The following is an 8,343-nucleotide window of genomic DNA, read 5'->3' on the forward strand; positions in this document are numbered from 1 at the left end:
GAAATAAATATCATATTCTTTAAAAATCATTTAATTAGGCCTTTAATTAAATGATGCTCCCACTGAATTCTATAATTCTTGTGGGACAAGATCCACATCATACTAACCCTTGAGTTAGCTTTGGCTAATACGCCCAAGGCTTAGTATGATCGGTAGGTAACGATTACCAATTACATCTCTATGCAACTCTTGTTTATAGAATCAATATCTGCATTTATATTAAAACTCGAGTTAGCTTTGGCTAATACGCCCGAGAGTTAATATAGATGTGATTTTGACCTATCTTTTCCAACCGTTGGAATAATGCCTATAGTTGACTCGATCCAACCGAGTAACTAGGAATACTCAATCTAATTGAGTTTGTATTCACCCATGCGTTGATAGGCGGTACCAAGATTGTCCCTCCGTACCCTACCAAGATAATATGTATTGCTCTGCTTTGGCAGATTCAACAATACATGTGATCGAGGTAGTGATAGGTATCACAGCACGGTTAGGCATTTAGAGTTGGTTCGATCGAGATCTAATCTAATCGAAAAGAATGCATCTTGTGCACGACTTAGATCTAATCTAATCGCAAGAGTGCATCATGTGCACGACTTAGATCTAATCTAATCGTAAGGCACTAATTAATTAATTACTTATTAAACATGCATCATATACATAAGCAATTAACTAATTAATATATTTGTGATTTTAGTCATGGCCCTACTACGATCTTCTCAAGCCAATGAGAAGATCGAATGGTCAACCTAGGGTCAACAGCTTCTCCAAGCTCCTCCCTTTGACCACCTTGTGTTGCTCGTGCCCGCCTCGGAACTCCGTCTCGTGTGGACCCTCCACCGCTCCAATTTGTACATTACAATTTGAAACTCGAGTTACATTCGAGTCTAAATCTAATTTACAACAAGAATATAAGAGAAAGGCACGACGCGCAGGTCGCGGAAAAATAAAACATACAACACGCGCAAACACATAACGGCACGCAGGCCGTATTATGAATTACAACACAATCCAATCATATTGGGTTTTTGGGCCATGACTATCACAAAATTAATATATAATTCAAAATTATATATTTTCATAATTTTTAAAATAATTTTTACAATTTTTACAAGTAAAATTTCTCAGCGGTCCCGTTTAGCGGTTTCGGGCGCAATCGCGGAACGGATCCCCTTGCGGGGCCCAGGGGCAGCGCCCCTACCCGCGATCTAACCATCGCGAGGGTTCCTTTGCGATCCAACAGCGCCTAAACCCGCTGTCCCAAAACGATTTGGGCCGAGACATTGCCGTTTCGGAAAAATCTTCCCGGCGGGTTCGTTTTTAGCGATTTCGGGTGCAATCGCGGAGCAAATCCCCTTGCGGGGTTAGGGGCAGTACCCCTACCCACGATCTAACCATCGTGAGTTGCTCCTTTGCGATCTAATGGCACCCAAGCCCGCTGTCCCAAACGGATTTGGGGCAAAACGAAGCCGTTTTGGAAAAATCTTTCCGGTAGCCGAAGCCTACAAGTGCCGAGACACTTGTACTTTGCTTCTACGGAAAAATTACCCATAAAAACTATAAAATCATAATTTTACAGAAAATTACAGAAACTTTAGTTTTCATAAAACCAAAAATCAAACTCGTACAAGCCTTGCACGTGGCTCTGATACCACTGTTGGATTTTTCGGGCCGCGAAAACCGCTTTTCGCGTCGCGGAAACCCCGAATCACCCAAAGCCGTAGATCCGTGCAAGGAAAAAACCGAATGAACTTACGAGTACGAGTTTCAAAATTTTAGATCTACACTAGATGAGAGTTATGTTGGTGCGGTTAGCACTAACGGTCTAACTCAGGTTTTGATGAATGACAAATCAGGTTAAGTTAGGTTTGTTGTTGTCTGACACTTTTATCAAGTGTGCAGGAAAAGTCCAGCTAGGTCGACGGGCTGACCGGATAGCTGGCGAGAAGTCCAAGCGGGTCGACGGGCTGACCGGACGCTTGGCGAGAAGTCCAGCTAGGTCGACGGGCTGACCGGATAGCAGACAAGTCGACGGGCTGACCGGATAGTGGCGAGAAGTCCGCGGTCGACGGCCGGGACGCTGGCGAGAAGTCAGACGGTCAACGGGCTGACCGGACGTCTGGCGGGTAAGTGAGGTAAGTCACGGGAGGAGTGTGACGCGTTCCCGGGAGGGAACATTAGGCGCCGATCCGCTTAGATCCATTTCGGATATCGAGTCGAGATCGTGACTAGATTCCGGTCTCGGAAGACGGAATCTAAGTCATACTTTGCTCATCTATAAAACGTGCTAACATTCTTTGTTGCAGGTACATTTGCCTCGGACTAACCTTTTCTTGCAGGAGAAGGACGCCCGGAGGTCCGGGCGCCCGGAAGGCAAATTTCATCCAGCCGAGTCGTCGCCACGTGGAGCATCATGGTTTGTGCAGCTACGTCACGTTCCAGGCGCTCGGAAGGGATCCAGGTGCCCGGGACAGCATATAAAAGAAGCCCCAGGCAGGAGCTTCAAAATGATCATTACTGAGAACTCTTCGACTGCTGGTCCTGCTGCTCCACGTTCCTGCGACGCTAACAAAGCTCCGACAAAGTGCTTCTTCGTCTTTTTGGTTAATTTCCTTGTCGGTATTACTTTGTTTCATTAGCATTCCTTATACTCATTTTGTAATTATATTCGAATTGCTAGTGATTGCCCAACGAAAGTGGTCAAGGACCACGGGCCTTCGAGTAGGAGTCGTCACAGGCTCCGAACGAAGTAAAAACAACTGTGTCTACTTTACTTTTCCGCTGCGCTTATACTCGATATTTTCGAATCGATATTCACCCCCCCCTCTATCGAACCTATCGGTCTTACAAGTGGTATCAGAGCAGGTACCGCTCTGATTTGGTGCAACCACCAATCAGACAGGGGGTGAAATATTTTTCAATTCCAAACTGATATTATTATCGTTTTGGAAGATTTTTTTCGTTACACTTGAGTTTCTTTTTTTCCGCACTGCTAATCCAAGACGAAGTCTTGGGATTTTCTGTTTTCCAGTTAATTTAGTGTGTGCAGGATAAGATGTCTCAACAAAAAGGCTTCAGCACAGTTCGTCCTCCCCTATTCAACGGGATGACGTACTGGAAGAGAAGAATGGAGGTCTACATGAAGACAGACTACGACCAATGGATGAGCGTCACAAAGGCTTATAAAATTCCAGTAGACAACTCCGGGAAAATAATAGACCCTGAAGAATGGACAAATGATTTAAAGAAAAAGGCATCAATTGAAAACAAAGCCATCAACACTCTACACTGCGGACTAACACGAGAAGAACTGAACCGGGTCGGACCGCATGAAAACGCTAAGGAGCTCTGGGATAAACTGATCGAGCTGCACGAAGGAACAAGCGACGCGAAGGTAACAAAAAGAGATTTGCTGTTAAATAAAATTTTTAATATAAAAATGCAGGAAGGAGAAACGGCAAGTCAGCTCCACGCGAGGGTCAAAGATATCCTCAACGGTCTCCACGCGATAGGACACCAAATGGAGAACCGAGACTTAATAAGGTATGCGTTAAATGCTTTTCCGCGAAATAATTTGTGGGCATCAATTGTAGATGCCTACAAAATTTCAAAAATTTTATCTAAATTAAAATTGGATGAACTCTTCTGTGAATTAGAACTTCATGAGCAAACTAACGCCGGGGTCGAGAAAGGTGTAGCTTTATTCGCAGGTTCATCTAAAGAAAAGAAGAACAAACCCGAATCTGAAGAAGATTCCGATCAAGACTCTGAAGACGAAGAACACCTGGTGAACCTGGTAAGGAAAATGTTCACCAGGAAAAAGAGAAACTTCAGCAAACAGGATCTTCAGAAGATCAGTTCGCCAACCGACTCAAGAAATGTCACATGTTTCGGATGCAACAAAAAGGGGCACTACAAGAACGAATGCCCAAGATTGAAACTTGACAAACCAAAGTCAACAAAGAAGAAAGCCCTCAAAGCAACATGGGACGATTCCTCCTCAGACGAATCAGAGGGAGAAAGGCAAAAGCACCAAAGTCACCTCGCGCTGATGGCTCGCGAAGCTGAAACGGAAGACGGGTCCGAACCCGAATTAAGCCACGAGTCCGCACTCGTTTCCGAAGGTTCCGAAGAGGTATACCTAAACTTAAATCGTAAATTCTTTAGAATTATCTCGTGTTTAAATAAAAAATTAGTTAAATTGGAAAATGAAAATAAATCACTTCTTGAAGAAAATCAAAACCTCAAGGAACAATTAAAAAATTCGAATCCAACTCAAGACCGAACACTTGAGGAGGAGAATTTATCATTAAAAAGTGAAATTAATAAGTTAAAAGAATTGTTGGAAAAATTCACAACAAGATCTAAAAATTTAGATTTAATTCTAAATAACCAAAAGGCATGCTATAATAAAACCAGACTTGGATATAAGTCAAAATCAAACAAAACCTTTAAATCATTATTAACCCAACACAAAGTAACTAAACAAGCTTGGGTCCCGAAAGCGTGCTTAACCACGCAAGTAGGACCTAATCAATTCTATATACCTAAAGATAAAATACATTATATAAACTTGAATAAATCAGATCAAAAACTAAAAAATAAATTTAACTTGAAATCAAAATTCAAAACTCAACAAAATTTAGACTATCACCAAGTTGATTATAACTATAAAAAGAATCGACACAAACCCAAAATCTAAATTAATGGCCAATAATTCAGGGGGAGGCTCCAGAATAGCTGGCACCTCCAAAACTAACATACCCGACAGGATAACCCAAAACAAACTAACCCGACAGGGTAATTAGGATTAGTTAAAAAGAGACCGAGGTTAACTTGACTCATGGTACTGGTGAAGTTTTTGGATGATAGTACATTAGGGAAGCTTGGGCATCGCATGTCTAGAAAGATATGGCTTCGATCTGGTGCATTTGGCCAAGTGGAACTGACCGAAGCTACCCTTAAACGAATCCTAACCAGTTAGACCAAGATTTAGTACTAAGTTCCGTGGATAGGACTATTCGGAAAACTTCGAAAGGTTGGTTACTTCTAATGATGTCCCTGTGACTCACCAAGCTTAGAAGTTTATCCAAAGAATGCCTATTTGTGGAAACCAAAACTAAATCTGAATCTAACACAAGTTAAACCAAAAGTCTGTAATCAAACCAATTTCATCTCACAAAATCATAGGATTCCCTGATTGATAATATAGATCGGGTGAGATGAATTAGGCTTATTTTAATTTTAAACTTAAAAATTAATTTCAAAATTTTAATTTTAAACTTAAAAAATTAATTTCAAAATTTAAACTTAAAAATTAATTTCAAAAATTTTAATTTTAAACTTAAAAATTAATTTCAAAAATTTTAATTTTAAACTTAAAAATTAATTTCAAAATCTTAATTTTAAACTTAAAAAATTAATTTCAAAATTTTAATTTTAAACTTAAAAATTAATTTCAAAAATTTTAATTTTAAAACTTAAAAATTAATTTCAAAATTTTAATTTTAAACTTAAAAATTAATTTCAAAAATTTTAATTTTAAACTTAAAAATTAATTTCAAAATTTTAATTTTAAACTTAAAAATTAATTTCAAAAATTTTAATTTTAAACTTAAAAATTAATTTCAAAATTTTAACTTTAAACTTAAAAATTAATTTCAAAATTTTAATTTTAAACTTAAAAATTAATTTCAAAAATTTTTAATTTTAAACTTAAAAATTAATTTCAAATTTTAATTTTAAACTTAAAAATTAATTTCAAAATTTTAATTTTTAATTTCAAAATTTTAATTTTAAACTTAAAAATTAATTTCAAAAATTTTTAATTTTAAACTTAAAAATTAATTTCAAATTTTAATTTTAAACTTAAAAATTAATTTCAAAATTTTAATTTTTAATTTTAAAATTTTAATTTTAAACTTAAAAATTAATTTCAAAAATTTTAATTTTAAACTTAAACATTAATTTCAAAAATTTTAATTTTAAACTTAAAAATTAATTTCAAAAATTTTTATTTTTAAACTTAAAAAATTAATTTCAAAATTTTAATTTAAACTTAAAAATTAATTTCAAAAATTTTAATTTTAAACTTAAAAATTAATTTCAAAATTTTAATTTTAAAACTTAAAAATTAAAAATTAATTTCAAAAATTTTAATTTTAAACTTAAAAATTAATTTCAAAATTTTAATTTTAAACTTAAAAATTAATTTCAAAAATTTTAATTTTAAACTTAAATTAGTTAATTAAAAATAATAATAATAATAATAATAATGATTGATTAAAAATTGATAAACTAAGACTAACATAAAAATCCTACGTGTTGTAGGAAACCAAGTGGATTTTGGACAGTGGCTGCTCCAAACATATGACTGGAGATCACACCAAGTTGACTCAATTAACCTACAAAAGCCTAGGAACAGTTGCCTTTGGAAACAACGGTAAACTCAAGGTAATTGGTATAGGTAATATTGAATTAAAAATAGATTTCATAATTTCAAATGTTCTACTTGTTGAAAATTTTAAATACAATCTTCTGAGTATAAGTCAATTGTGTGACACTAGGTATAAGGTAAAATTTCTATCCACAGAATGTTTGATCAAACATCTAGATAATCCAACTATAAGCCTAAAAGGCTTTAGAAAAGACAATATCTATGCCATCAACTTAACCACTTCTTCAGTCAAATGTTATTTAACGCAAAAAGAAGAAACCTGGTTATGGCACAGAAGAATGTCACACACCCATTTCAGAAACATAAGTAAATTAAATGGTCTAGTTAGAGGCTTACCAAAATTACCTAACTTAGACTCAACAATATGTAATGCTTGTCAACAAGGCAAACAAACAAAATCTACCCACAAACCAATTAATGAATCCCAAACCAACTCAGTCCTAGAACTTTTACACTTAGATTTATTTGACTCCCACGGGGTCAAATCAATAAATGGAAGTCTGTACTGTTTAGTTATAATAGACGACTATTCTAGGTTCACTTGGGTTAAATTCTTAAAACATAAAGATGAAACCGTTGAAATTTTTACGAATTTCTGCAAACAAATTGAAAATGAAAAAGGCATAAAAATTAAAAGAATCAGAAGTGATAATGGAGGAGAATTTAAAAATCATAATTTTGATAAATTTTGCCTTGAAAATGGCTACCATCATGAATTTTCTTGCCCTAAAACTCCCCAACAAAATGGAATTGTAGAAAGGAAAAATAGAACCTTACTTGAAGCATCTAGAACTATGCTAAATGAATACAACTTACCTAAATATTTTTGGGCAGAAGCTGTTAGTACAGCCTGCTATGTACAAAACCGAACAACACTAAACAAAAACCACAATAAAACATTTTTTGAAATATTTTACAACAAACAACCTAATATAAAATACTTTAAGGTATTTGGTTGTCCAGCATTTATCCTAAATACTAGAGAACACTTAGGCAAATTCACTTCCAAAATAGAAAATGGAATTTTTCTAGGTTACTCTCTGAATAGCAGAGGCTACAGAATTTATAATAAAGTCACTTTAAGAATTGAGGAAACCACCAATGTAAAATTTAAAGAATCCAATCAAAACCTAGAACAAGCCCAACCTCAACCAGTTAACTCTGTTAACGAACATATCAATTCTGAGGGAACAAACCAAACCCAAAATCATGAAGAAGAAGAACAACTACAAGAAAGTCAACCTCCTAGAACCATAAGAGTCAACCCAAACCATCCTACTAATCAAATAATTGGTGACCCAGACCTGAGGGTTCAAACTAGGTCATCTTTCAGAAACCTAAGTCAAATCTCGTTAATCTCAAATATTGAACCCAAAACTGTAGCTGAATCTCTACTTGACCCAGACTGGGTCATAGCTATGCAAGAAGAATTAGCTCAATTTGAGCGCAATGAAGTTTGGGACCTAGTACCTCCACCTAACGATAAGAAAATAATAGAAACCAAATGGGTATTTCGAAACAAATTAAGTGAAACTGGAGAAATTACTAGAAACAAGGCCAGGTTAGTTGCCAAAGGGTTCAGTCAAGTTGAAGGACTTGACTACGATGAAACTTATGCCCCAGTAACTAGATTAGAGTCCATTAGAATGTTACTAAGCTATGCAGCACATAAAGGATTCAAACTATACCAAATGGATGTCAAGTCTGCCTTTCTTAATGGATTGATAAAAGAAGAAGTGTATGTAGGTCAGCCGCCAGGTTTTGAAAGCCTAGAACACCCTGATCATGTCTACAAATTAAAAAAGGCATTATATGGACTTAAACAGGCACCTAGGGCATGGTATGAAAGACTAACCTCTTACTTAACCTCTAAAGGGTTCAAT

The sequence above is a fragment of the Zingiber officinale genome, chromosome 1A (assembly GCF_018446385.1).
Source record: "Zingiber officinale cultivar Zhangliang chromosome 1A, Zo_v1.1, whole genome shotgun sequence".
Lineage (NCBI taxonomy): Eukaryota > Viridiplantae > Streptophyta > Magnoliopsida > Zingiberales > Zingiberaceae > Zingiber > Zingiber officinale.